Source organism: Lolium perenne, chromosome 5 (genome assembly GCF_019359855.2).
Source record: "Lolium perenne isolate Kyuss_39 chromosome 5, Kyuss_2.0, whole genome shotgun sequence".
Lineage (NCBI taxonomy): Eukaryota > Viridiplantae > Streptophyta > Magnoliopsida > Poales > Poaceae > Lolium > Lolium perenne.
This window is the reverse complement of record NC_067248.2, coordinates 80,306,632-80,321,285: the sequence shown is the minus strand read 5'-3', so window position 1 is coordinate 80,321,285 and position 14,654 is coordinate 80,306,632.

Below are 14,654 nucleotides of genomic sequence, written 5' to 3'. Positions count from 1 at the left end.
CACTTCTCTTCATGGTTGACTTCATATAAGACATGCAGAGTTTAGGGTTAGGGGGTAGATACATGATTGTTCGGGTTTGAATATGTCTAGACATGCTTGTTTATCAACTTGAATGCTTACTATATGACATAAGAAGGCTATATATGTGCTTTGGTTTTTCATTTTTCTAGTTTTTTGAATGTTATATGCCCATTTGAAGATTTTGGGTGGTTCTTGAAATTTTCATGTTTGAAACCAATACGACTTCTCTTCATGCTAGACTTCATAAGATCGACCGAGTTTATGGTTAGGGGCTAGATACATGATTTGTCTGGTTTGAACATGTCTAAACCTTGTTTATCAACTTGCAAGGCTTACTATATGACATAAGAAGACTATGTGCTTTTGTTTTTCATTCTTCTATTTTTTTTTATTTTACGCCCATTTGAATCTTGGTCAAATCCTATGTTTGACCTGGATTTAAACAAGTATAAAATATGAAAACGAAAAGGTAAGCCTGGATCCTTCTTAGTCACTCTAAAATGAAGCGACTTTTGGGATGTTCTTGAAATTTTCATGTTTGAAATCCAAAACCACTTCTCTTCATGATTGCTTCATAAGACAGAGTTTAAGGTTAGGAATAGATATATACATGATTTTCTAGTTTGAATATGTCTAGACCTTGTTAATCAACTTGAATGCTTACTCTATGACATAAGAATGCTATGTGCTTTAGTTTATCATTCTTTTGGTTTTTTCCTGAATTTTTATGCCCATTTGAATCTTGGTCAAATCCTAGGTTTCACAAAGATTTAAACAAGTTTAAAATCTGAAAATTAAAAGTTAAGCATGGATCCTTCTTAGTCACTCTAAAATGAAGCTTTTGGGAGGTTTTTGAAATTTCCATGTTTGAAACCCAAAAACCACTTCTCTTCATGCTTGACTTCATAAGACAGAGTTTAGAGTGTTAGGGGTAGATACATGATTTGTCTAGTTTGAATATGTCTAGACCTTGTTTATCAACTTGAATTCTTACTATATGACATAAGAAGGCTATGTGCTTTGGTTTTCCATTTTTCTGGTTTTTTTGAATTTTATGCCCATTTGAAGATTTTGGGAGGTTCTTGAAATTTTCATGTTTGAAACCAATACGACTTCTCTTCATGCTAGACTTCATAAGATCGACCGAGTTTATGGTTAGGGGGTAGATACATGATTTGTCTGGTTTGAACATGTCTAAACCTTGTTTATCAACTTGAAAGCTTACTATATGACATACGAAGACTATGTGCTTTTATTTTTCATTCTTCTATTTTTTTATTTTATGCCCATTTGAATCTTGGTCAAATCCTATGTTTGACCTGGATTTAAACAAGTATAAAATATGAAAACGAAAAGGTAAGCATGGATCCTTCTTAGTCACTCTAAAATGAAGCGGCTTTTGGGATGTTCTTGAAATTTTCATGTTTGAAACCCAAAACCACTTCTCTTCATGATTGACTTCATAAGACAGAGTTTAGGGTTAGGGGCAGATATATACATGATTTTCTAGTTTGAATATGTCTAGACCTTATTTATCAACTTGAATGCTTACTGTATGACATAAGAATGCTATGTGCTTTGGTTTATCAATCTTTTGGTTTTTTCCTGAATTTTTATGCCCATTTGAATCTTGGTCAAATCCTAGGTTTCACAAAGATTTAAACAAGTTTAAAATCTGAAAATTAAAAGGTAAGCATGGATCCTTCTTAGTCACACTAAAATGAAGCTTTTGGGAGGTTTTTGAAATTTCCATGTTTGAAACCCAAAACCACTTCTCTTCATGCTTAATTGACTTCATAAGACAGAGTTTAGAGTGTTAGGGGTAGATACATGATTTGTCTAGTTTGAATACGTCTAGACCTTGTTTGTCAACTTGAATTCTTACTATATGACATAAGAAGGCTATGTGCTTTGGTTTTTCATTTTTCTGATTTTTTTTTGAATTTTATGCCCATTTGAATCTTGGTCAAATACTAGCTAGGTTTGACCAAGATTTAAACAAGTTTAAAACATGAAAATGAAAAGGTAAGCCTCGATCCTTCTTAGTCACTCTAAAATGAAGCTTTTGGGAGGTTTTTGAAATTTGCATGTTTGAAACCCAAAACCACTTCTCTTCATGCCTTACTTCATAAGACTGAGTTTAGGGTCGTTAGGGAGTAGATACATGATTTGCCTGGTTTGAATATGTCTAGACCTTGTTTATCATCTTGAATGCTTACTATATATGACAGAAGAAGACTATGTGCATTGGTATTTCATTTTTTTTTGAATTTTCATGCCCATTTCAATCTTGGTGAAATCCTAGGTTTGAGCAAGATTTAAACAAATTTAACACGTGAAAACGAATAAGCATGGATCCTTCTTAGTCACTCCAAAATGTACCAATTGATAGATGTGTTAACTTTGCTTCATGGAAAAATTAATGTCATGTAAATGAGTTAACTTGGATTTCCTACCGTTGAATCCATAGGAAACTTTGTTCTAATGCACTATAATAATCAACCGAGTTTTTACACCAACAGGTCTGTCACTTACATGTGGTGCCCATGCGTGAGGTCCCACACTTCAGTGAGCACAAGTCAAGTGCAGTAGGTACGCAAACTCCAAGCCATCTTCTTTGTCAAGAGAAGACGCATCAGGATGCGTTTTGGAAGTCTGTGGGTCCTTCTGGATCCTTCGGTTGTCCCTCTCACAAAAAAAAACAAATCTCTCTCATTCTCGGCCTCGCTCGACTCGCTCGCTCGCTCGCTCGCACCTCCTGCTCACTGACAAACCCTGCACAAAAGTCAACATCATCACCCGAAAAAGGGGAGACACCATAATGCTCTCCCTTCTTCTCTCCTTCCGAGTGATCCCTCTTCCTCCGAGTTTCACTCGACGGGCAAACACACATGTGCTGCATAGTAATAATAATAAAAAGGTAGAAAAATCAACCTACGAATCTATAATTAAATACGTTAAACTAGGGTTTTGCCCAGTACTACAGATCAAGTTCATAAAAAATCCAACTACGGGGTTCGAACAACCCCATTTCTAATCCAAGATTTTTTTCGACCTCATCCAAATGGCCTCAAACTATAGGGTTAATTAGCATCTAGTGCAGTATGTGTGAACATGTATGCACTATGTGTGCTATAACTTGTATGTCTTTCAAATTTGAACCAAATTTGAAATATATGAAATGGGGCTTTTGGCTTAAACATTTGAAACCCAAAACGACTTCTCTTCATGCTAGGCATCATAAGACCGAGTTTAGGGTTAGGGGGTAGATATAGGATTTGTCTGTTTTGAATATGTCTATACCTTGTTTATCTACTTGAATATGCTTACTATAGATATATATGACGTAAGAAGACTATGTGCTTTGGTTTTTATTTTTTTTGTTCTTCCAGAATTTTTATGCCCATTTGAATCTTGGTCAAATCCTAGGCTTGACCAATATTTAAACAAGCTTAAAACATGAAAATGAAAAGGTAAGCTTGGATCCTTCTTTGTCACTCTAAGATGAAGTTTTTGGGAGGTTTTCAAAATTTCCATGTCTGAAACCCAAAAACACTTCTCTTCATGCTTGACTTCATAAGACAAAGCTAGTTTAGGGCTTAGGGGGTAGATACATGATTTGTCTAGTTTGAATATGTCTAGACCTTGTTTATCAACTTCAATTCTTACTATATGACATAAGAAGACTATATGTGCTTTGGTTTTTGATTTTTTGATTTTTTTGAATGTTTATGCCCATTTGAATCTTGGTCAAATCCTAGGTTTGACCAAGATTTAAACAAGTCTATAACATGAAAATGAAAAGGTAAGCTTGGATCCTTCCTAGCTAGTCATTCTAAAATGAAGCTTTTGGGGGGTTCTTGAAATCTCAATGTTTGAAACCCAAAAACCACTTCTCTTCATGGTTGACTTCATAAGACATGCAGAGTTTAGGGTTAGGGGGTAGATACATGATTTGTCGGGTTTGAATATGTCTAGACATGCTTGTTTATCAACTTGAATGCTTACTATATGACATAAGAAGGCTATATATGTGCTTTGGTTTTTCATTTTTCTAGTTTTTTGAATGTTATATGCCCATTTGAAGATTTTGGGTGGTTCTTGAAATTTTCATGTTTGAAACCAATACGACTTCTCTTCATGCTAGATCGACTTCATAAGATCGACCGAGTTTATGGTTAGGGGCTAGATACATGATTTGTCTGGTTTGAACATGTCTAAACCTTGTTTATCAACTTGTAAGGCTTACTATATGACATAAGAAGACTATGTGCTTTTGTTTTTCATTCTTCTATTTTTATTTTATTTTATGCCCATTTGAATCTTGGTCAAATCCTATGTTTGACCTGGATTTAAACAAGTATAAAATATGAAAACGAAAAGGTAAGCCTGGATCCTTCTTAGTCACTCTAAAATGAAGCAACTTTTGGGATGTTCTTGAAATTTTCATGTTTGAAACCCAAAACCACTTCTCTTCATGATTGTTTCATAAGACAGAGTTTAAGGTTAGGAATAGATATATACATGATTTTCTAGTTTGAATATGTCTAGACCTTGTTAATCAACTTGAATGCTTACTCTATGACATAAGAATGCTATGTGCTTTGGTTTACCATTCTTTTGGTTTTTTCCTGAATTTTTATGCCCATTTGAATCTTGGTCAAACCCTAGGTTTCACAAAGATTTAAACAAGTTTAAAATCTGAAAATTAAAAGGTAAGCATGGATCCTTCTTAGTCACTCTAAAATGAAGCTTTTGGGAGGTTTTTGAAATTTCCATGTTTGAAACCCAAAAACCACTTCTCTTCATGCTTGACTTCATAAGACAGAGTTTAGAGTGTTAGGGGTAGATACATGATTTGTCTAGTTTGAATATGTGTAGACCTTGTTTATCAACTTGAATTCTTACTATATGACATAAGAAGGCTATGTGCTTTGGTTTTTCATTTTTCTGGTTTTTTTTGAATATTATGCCCATTTGAAGATTTTGGGAGGTTCTTGAAATTTTCATGTTTGAAACCAATACGACTTCTCTTCAGGCTAGACTTCATAAGATCGATCGAGTTTATGGTTAGGGGTAGATACATGATTTGTCTGGTTTGAACATGTCTAAACCTTGTTTATCAACTTGAAAGCTTACTATATGACATACGAAGACTATGTGCTTTTGTTTTTCATTCTTCTATTTTTTTTATTTTATGCCTATTTGAAGCTTGGTCAAATCCTATGTTTGACCTGGATTTAAACAAGTATATAATATGAAAACGAAAAGGTAAGCATGGATCCTTCTTAGTCACTCTAAAATGAAGCGGCTTTTGGGATGTTCTTGAAATTTTCATGTTTGAAACCCAAAACCACTTCTCTTCATGATTGACTTCATAAGACAGAGTTTAAGGTTAGGGGCAGATATATACATGATTTTCTAGTTTGAATATGTCTAGACCTTGTTTATCAACTTGAATGCTTACTGTATGACATAAGAATGCTATGTGCTTTGGTTTATCAATCTTTTGGTTTTTTCCTGAATTTTTATGCCCATTTGAATCTTGGTCAAATCCTAGGTTTCACAAAGATTTAAACAAGTTTAAAATCTGAAAATTAAAAGGTAAGCATGGATCCTTCTTAGACACTCTAAAATGAAGCTTTTGGGAGGTTTTTGAAATTTCCATGTTTGAAACCCAAAACCACTTCTCTTCATGCTTAATTGACTTCAGAAGACAGAGTTTAGAGTGTAAGGGGTAGATACATGATTTTTCTAGTTTGAATATGTCTAGACCTTGTTTATCAACTTGAATTCTTACTATATGACATAAGAAGGCTATGTGCTTTGGTTTTTCATTTTTCTGATTTTTTTTGAATTTTATGCCCATTTGAATATTGGTCAAATACTAGCTAGGTTTGACCAAGATTTAAACAAGTTTAAAACATGAAAATGAAAAGGTAAGCCTCGATCCTTCTTAGTCACTCTAAAATGAAGCTTTTGGGAGGTTTTTGAAATTTGCATGTTTGAAACCCAAAACCACTTCTCTTCATGCCTTACTTCATAAGACGGAGTTTAGGGTCGTTAGGGAGTAGATACATGATTTGCCTGGTTTGAATATGTCTAGACCTTGTTTATCATCTTGAATGCTTACTATATGACAGAAGAAGACTATGTGCATTGGTATTTCATTTTTTTTTTTGAATTTTCATGCCCATTTCAATCTTGGTGAAATCCTAGGTTTGAGCAAGATTTAAACAAATTTAACACGTGAAAACGAATAAGCATGGATCCTTCTTAGTCACTCCAAAATGTACCAATTGATAGATGTGTTAACTTTGCTTCATGGAAAAATTAATGTCATGTAAATGAGTTAACTTGGATTTCCTACCGTTGAATCCATAGGAAACTTTGTTCTAATGCACTATAATAATCAACCGAGTTTTTACACCAACAGGTCTGTCACTTACGTGTGGTGCCCATGCGTGAGGTCCCACACTTCAGTGAGCACAAGTCAAGTGCAGTAGGTACGCAAACTCCAAGCCATCTTCTTTGTCAAGAGAAGACGCATCAGGATGCGTTTTGGAAGTCCGTGGGTCCTTCTGGATCCTTCGGTTGTCCCTCTCACAAGAAAAAACAAATCTCTCTCATTCTCGGCCTCGCTCGACTCGCTCGCTCGCTCGCTCGCACCTCCTGCTCACTGACAAACCCTGCACAAAAGTCAACATCATCACCCGAAAAAGGGGAGACACCATAATGCTCTCCCTTCTTCTCTCCTTCCGAGTGATCCCTCTTCCTCCGAGTTTCACTCGACGGGCAAACACACATGTGCTGCATAGTAATAATAATAAAAAGGTAGAAAAATCAACCTACGAATCTATAATTAAATACGTTAAACTAGGGTTTTGCCCAGTACTACAGATCAAGTTCATAAAAAATCCAACTACGGGGTTCGAACAACCCCATTTCTAATCCAATATTTTTTTCGACCTCATCCAAATGGCCTCAAACTATAGGGTTAATTAGCATCTAGTGCAGTATGTGTGAACATGTATGCACTATGTGTGCTATAACTTTTATGTCTTTCAAATTTGAACCAAATTTGAAATATATGAAATGGGGCTTTTGGCTTAAACGTTTGAAACCCAAAACGACTTCTCTTCATGCTAGGCATTGATGACCCACAAGTATAGGGGATCGCAACAGTCTTCGAGGGAAGTATTACCCAATTTATTGATTCGACACAAGGGGAGACAAAGAATACTTGTAAGCCTTAACAGCGGAGTTGTCAATTCAGCTGCACCTGGAAACAGACTTGCTCGCAAGAGTTTATCAGTAGTAACAGTTTTATGGCAGTGGAAATAGTGAAATAACAGCAGCGGTGAAATAAAGACAGCAGTAGTGATTATAGTAAACAGCAGGATTAAAATACTGTAGGCACAGGGACGGATTTAACGGGCGTTGCATGGATGAGAGAAACTCATGTAACAATCAAAGCATGGGCATTTGCAGATAATAATAAAACGGTATCCAAGTACTAATCAATCAATAGGCATGTGTTCCATATTTAGTCGTACGTGCTCGCAATGAGAAACTTGCACAACATCTTCTGTCCTACCAGCCGGTGGCAGCCGGGCCTCTAGGGAAACTACTGGATATTAAGGTACTCCTTTTAATAGAGTACCGGAGCAAAGCATTAACACTCCGTGAACACATGTGATCCTCACATCACTACCATCCCCTCCGGTTGTCCCGATTTCTGTCACTTCGGGGCCATTGGTTCCGGACAGCGACATGTGTATACAACTTGCAGGTAAGATCATAAACAACGAATATCTTCATGAATCAATAACATGTTCAGATCTGAGATCATGGCACTCGGGCCCTAGTGACAAGCATTAAGCATAACAAGTTGCAACAATATCATAAAAGTGACATCTACGGATACTAGGCACTATGCCCTAACAATCTTATGACTATTACATGACCAATCTCATCCAATCCCTACCATCCCCTTCAGCCTACAGCGGGGGAATTACTCACACATGGATGGGGGAAACATGGCTGGTCGATGGAGAGGCGTTGGCGGTGATGGCGGTGAAGATCTCCTCCAATTACCCGTCCCGGCGGAGTGCCAGAACGGAGACTTCTGGCTCCCGCGACGGAGTTTCACGATGTGGCGGCTCTCTGGAGGGTTTCTGGCGACTTCGACTTCTCCCTGTGCGTTTTCAGGTCGAAACCAATAAGTAGTCCGAAGGGGGGCGTCGGAGGCCGGCCGAGGGGTCCACACCACATGGCCGCGCGGGCCCCCCCTGGGCCGCGCCGCCATGTGGTGTGGGGCCCTCGGGCCTCCACCTCCCTTGCCCTTCTGGCTCCGTCAATATTTTGGTAAAATAGGGCCTTCTGCATAAATTCCGAGGATTTTCCCGAAAGTTGGATTTCTGCACAAAAACGAGACACCAGAGCAGTTCTGCTGAAAACAGCGTTAGTCCGTGTTAGTTGTATCCAAAATACACAAATTAGAGGCAAAACAATAGCAAAAGTGTTCGGGAAAGTAGATACGTTTTGGACGTATCAACTCCCCCCAAGCTTAGCTTATTGCTTGTCCTCAAGCAATTCAGTTAACAACTGAGCGATAAAAGAACTTTCATGAACACATTTGCTCATATGATGTATATATTCTCATGCTATGGCTAATACTTAAGCAGTTCATAATGAGACATATGCAAATAAGATCATCCAACAGCTATGTCAATCATGGAGAGGTACCAACAATTAATAATAAGCATCATGAATCATGTATGTAAGCAAGATTGCAATGTTCATAAGAGAATATGATAAAGTGGTATCTCGCTTGCCCGTATTTGATCGGCAAAACATAAATGCCGAGGCACCTCTTGAGTTCATAGAAAGACTAGAAGTAGTGATTGTCAAAGATAAAAGCATCAAAGTTATACCACAATCAATCATATTTTGAGACAAGCATATTATACTAAGAATGACAGTTGTGCTCTCAAGATAGTGCTCAAAGAAAGAATGGAGACACAACATAAAAGTAAAAGATTGACCCTTCGCAAAGGGAAGCAGGGATTAACATGCGCTAGAGCTTTTTATTTGTAAAGCAGGAGTAAAATTATTTTGAGAGGTGTTTGTTGTTGTCAACGAATGGTAATGGGTACACTAACTACCTCATCAACCGGACTCACAAGAGCGGCTCCCATTTTATTTATTTTTGGTTGGCACTCCTTCCAACCTTTCTTTCACAAACCATGGCTAACCGAATCCTCGGGTGCCTGCCAACAATCACATACCATGAAGGAGTGCCTTTTTATTTAAGTTTTATTATGATGATGACACTCCCCCCAACCTTTGCTTACACAAGCCATGGCTAACCGAATCCTTCGGGTGCCGTCCAACAATCACAAACCATGGAGGAGTGTCTATTTTAGTTAATTAATTTGGGACTGGGAATCCCATTGCTAGCTCTTTTTGTAAAATTATTGGATAAGCGGATGTGCCACTAGTCCATATGAGAGTCCGTCAAAAGTAAATGACAAGGTTGAAAGCTAAACACCACATACTTCCTCATGAGCTATGAAACATTAACACAAATTGAGAAGCATTTTGAAAGTTTTAAAGGTAGCGCATGAGAATTTACTTGGAATGGTTTGAAATGCCATGCATGGGTATTTATGGTGGACACTTTTGGAACAACTTGGTTTTCAGGTGTTTGGAAGCACGAGCGGCGTTCCCGCTCAGTACAAGTGAAGGCTAGCAAAAGACTAGGGAGCGACAAATCAAGAGAGCAGTAACTGACATAATCATGCTTGCAGCAAAATAAATTAACGGAGGCATAAAAGTGATACAATAACTCTGAAGCAATATAAATCATCGAGGCTTAATTGACTTTTTGTTCAGTCATATGCATGCGTGAGCATGTGCCAAGTCGATATAAATGAATTATTCAGAGGAGGATACCACAATGCCATACTTACTTATGAATAAAACAATGCAAGCAAACATCCATGACATGCTACTCATATTAATAAATTAGAGCTAAACATGAGAGATCATGAACTACTAGACTTTCTCAAACAACATATACCTCACATGAACCAACTAAGCATGCTCATATGGATGAGTATATGTACAAAAATAAAAGCAAATAGAGTTCATACCAGCCTCTCACCACAATCAGATTGTCGTAGATCGTCATTATTGCCTTTTCACTTGTGTAGCTTGGATAATATGAAATGAAACCACGCTCCAGCCACCGAAGACCATTGAACTCATGATGAACTTTACAAACCAAAGAAGAACAGCAAATATTTTTGGTGTTTTCGAATTAGAAACAAGAACGAAAGAAAACAAGCAAACAAAGCAAAATCTTTTTGGGTTTTCTTGTAGCAAACCAATGATAGCAAATAAAATAAACTAAGAGCAAAGAACCAAATAAACAAATGGTGAAGAGAAACAACAGAAATATTTTTGGTCTTTTTGTGTTTTAGGAAGGAAACAAAGCGAAAACAAAAGAACGCAAACTAACAGAAACACAGAAAAGCAGGATGACAGAAATCTGCCAAATCCTGACAGCAGTACAGAAATCGAAATTAACAAAAATCTTCCATTGCTCAGACCAAAAAGTGTTCAACTAATGAAAGTTAGATAACAACCTGGGGAACATGCTCAAAAATTGGCAACTCAAAATAACGTTCTGGCTGTGCGTACGAATTTTTTTGGTAACAGCACAGAATCTGTTTTTGGACAGCACTTCCCCAAATATCATCTCCCTCTCATTAGAAAACCACTCTAGAGACTAAACAAGTATGTACAAGTATCCAGCAACCATAATATGCAAAGAATGAGTGATGCCGGTATACCTCCCCCCAAGCTTAGGCTTTTGGCCTAAGTGGAGTTCATTCCCACGGTCCCCATGAAGTGGTGTCTTCGTAATATGACGAAGAACGACCCGGTTCCATGTATGTGCTGGAGGAAACGTCGGGGTACGTGACGGTGTAGTCGTAGGAGGGCTCGGAGTTCTCGGAGTCATGTTGCTGGTGGAATTCCTGTATCTTCAAATGTTCCTCCACCGCCTCCTTAGTGAGCGACCATGATTGCCTGTCAATATTGAACAAACCTGGCTGGGGAAGAGGGATTTCCTTCTCATTCCCATCAGCAAACAACATTCTATAGACCATATTATCTATAGTGGAGTCAGTAGTAACAAAACGATGGCTCTTCATAGCAGCAATATCTAATTTCCTAGGGGTTAATGGTACATCATTAGAATCAAGAGGAATATCTAGATGTGTTAAAATGCGCAGTGCAATAGTTCCTCCAAAAATAGGCCCCCTGCTAGACAGGCGGCGAGCAATAAGAGAACCAAGATGATAAGGTGTCTCTCCAGTAAGTGCAACATTCAAGAAAGCAAGATGGTAGCTAGAGATGTTGCTAGTATTTTCTCTACCCAAAATGCTAGTACCAATGTAATATGCGAAATATTTAATAGCGGGGAGTTGAATGTTTCTTATCTTCCCTCGCTGGATGGTGTGGCAATCATCCCCGGTGATCCCTCGGTAGAGCTCCAACAAGTCCCGGGGGTTGTCATCAATCCTCCTTGCTGTACCTACAGGGGCAATACCCAATGCACAACAAAATTCTTCCAATTTCATAGTAACAGGAATATCATAGATCTTGAATGCAACTGTCGGCTCATATTCCGTGTTGTGGAACTTGAAGCTCTCAACGAAAACCTTGGTGAGCCTGTAGTATTGTCCCCTTTCATCTCCCACGTAGGTGGCTAAGCCCGCCCTATTGACAAGGGTGAAGAAATCATCCAATATCCCTGCATTTGTCAGAAACTCATAACAGGGGAAGGATGAAGCATTAGGAGCCACATGGTCCTCCTCGGGCGCGAAGCTAGGCGCGATGACATCCTCATTGTAGGATCGCCTAATTTGAGTAGACGCCCTTGAGGGCCTACCAGTGCTGGTTGTTGCTTTCTTGAACAATTCTCCAAATTTGAATTTCTTCATCTTCCCCTTCTGAAATTTTCAACAATCATTATAAAATTTGATTTCAAGGTATGTAATTGAAGGGAACTACTATAGGAACTTGCTAGAGTACTAAACATGCATCAAAACTAGTTTCTTCCACTTAGAACAAGCATGCAAGCCCACTAAACATGTTATCTACAGCAGCAAAATATTCAAGATATACTCAACCAAATGAAATTCTAATTGGACAATCAAAGGAGTCACATACCAAGGAGTAAATGTGCCAAATTTCAGACAGAAATCTGGGCTGAGCAAGGAGATCGAAAAATCGCAAGTTCTTGAGCAGAAACACGAGTGAGAGAAACTTGGTACGAGCTTTTTCGGGAGAGAGAAGATGCTGGGAGGAAGAGATGATGTAGTGGGGCAAGGGGTGGCCCACACCACAAGGTGGCACGGCCCCCTTGCTGGCCGCGCCGGCCTATGGTGTGGCACCCCCTGGTGCCCCACAGGTCATCCTCTGGTGCTCCCAGGTGCCTCGTCGAAAAATAGGACCAACGGTGTAATTTTTGTAATTTTTAGAGAACTTCGAAAAATGCACATTTCTGGGTATTAAATTAATGATTACTGCGCAGGAAAATGATTTCTAAAATCTTAAATGACTAAAGCATATTGCAAAACAAAAGTGCTACAGCAAGTAAAATAGGTGGAGGGAAAAAGAAAGAAAGAAGTGTTGTTTAGCTCTTTTATGCAATAAAATATACTTGTTAACAAGGTTGATCAAGTCTTGCTACCAAATAAATTTTATATGACATAAGAAGAAATAAACCTCAAATCAATCATGTTACCTTATATTGAATTGATATGGATCCAATCACAAGAGTTTGATATTCTTCTTTAGGCTCATATATAGGACAATCAATGGATCCCACTTTGATAGTTTTCACATTAAAAATTGTATTGACTCCACATACTTTATCAATCCTCTTGGGAAAATAGACAGTGTGTTCCTTATCATCAACATTGAAAGTAACCATGCCTTTATTGCAATCAATAACAGCCCCTGCAGTATTAAGAAAGGGTCTTCCAAGAATAATGGACATATTATCATCCTCAGGCATTTCCAACACAACAAAATCAGTTAATATCAAGCAATGCTGAGTAACTTGCACAGGAACATTTTCACATAAACCAACAGGAATAGCAGTAGATTTATCAGCCATTTGCAAAGATATATCAGTTGGTATCAATTTATCTAAATCAAGTCTCTTATAAAGAGAAAAAGGCATCACACTCACACCTGCTCCCAAATCACATAGAGCAGTTCTAACATAATTATTCTTGATGGAACAAGGAATAGTCGGTATACCTGGGTCTCCAAGCTTCTTTGGAATCTTACCATTGAAGGAGTAATTAGCGAGCATAGTGGAAATTTCCTCATTGGGGATTTTCCTTTTGTTAGTAACAATATCTTTCATATACTTTGAATAAGGAGGCAATTTAATAGCATCAGTCAAAGGAATTTGCAGAAATAAAGGTTTCATCCAATCACAAAATTTATTATAACGTTCCTCCTCCTTTGATTTAAGTTTCTTAGCAGGAAAAGGCATTTGCTTTTGAACCCAAGGTTCTCTTTCATTACCATGTTTCTTAGTAATAAAATCTTCTTTAGTGTACTTTTTATTTTTAGTAGGCTTTTCAGGTTCTTTTTCAATTTCTTCTTTATCAGGAGTATCATTCTTATCATTATCTTCCTCATGTTCATTACCACTTTCAGTTTCAGCATCAGAAATAGAAATACTATTAGGATCATTAACAGGTTCAGAGGATTCTACAACATTCTTATGTTTCTTTTTCTTTTTCTTAGATGGAGCACTAGTTTTAATTAGTTGAGAATCTTGTTCAACTCTTTTGGGATGCCCTTCAGGATATAGAGGATCCTGGGTAGAAACACCACCTCTAGTTGTTACTTCATAAGCATGTTTTTCTTTAGAATTATTTCCCAACAAGTCATTTTGCAGTTTAGTAAGTTGATCAATTTGAGTTTGAACCATTTGAAAATGTTTAACAAGTATCTTAACATCATTGGAGGTTCTCTCCACAATACCATGCAATTCACTAATAGCTCGAGAATTTTCCATTAAATGATTCTCTACTCTCATATTAAAGTTTTCTTGCTTAACAATATAATTATCAAATTCATCTAAGCATTGAGCAGGAGATTTTGAATACGGAATATCTTCACTAGTAAAGTGTTGAAGCGAGTGTACCTCAATCATGGATGAAGGGGGAATTGTCTCACATATATCTTCTATAGGAGGTAAATTCTTCACATCTTCAGGTTTAATACCCTTCTCTTTAAGAGACTTCTTGGCTTCCCTCATATCTTCATCATTTAATTTAATCATACCCCTCTTCTTCACTATTGGTGTCGGGGTTGGTTCAGGTGTAGACCAATCATCATGATTCCGTCCTATTTTAGCCAATAATTCTTCAAATAAATGCCCTGAGTTCTTTTCCTGAAAACACAACCAGCACAACTATCCAGGTATGCCCTAGACTCAATGGTTAGTCCACTATAAAATATATCAAGTAAATCATGCTTTTCCAAATCATGGTCAGGCTGAGCTCTAATAAGAGAGCAAAATCTCGCCCAAGCCT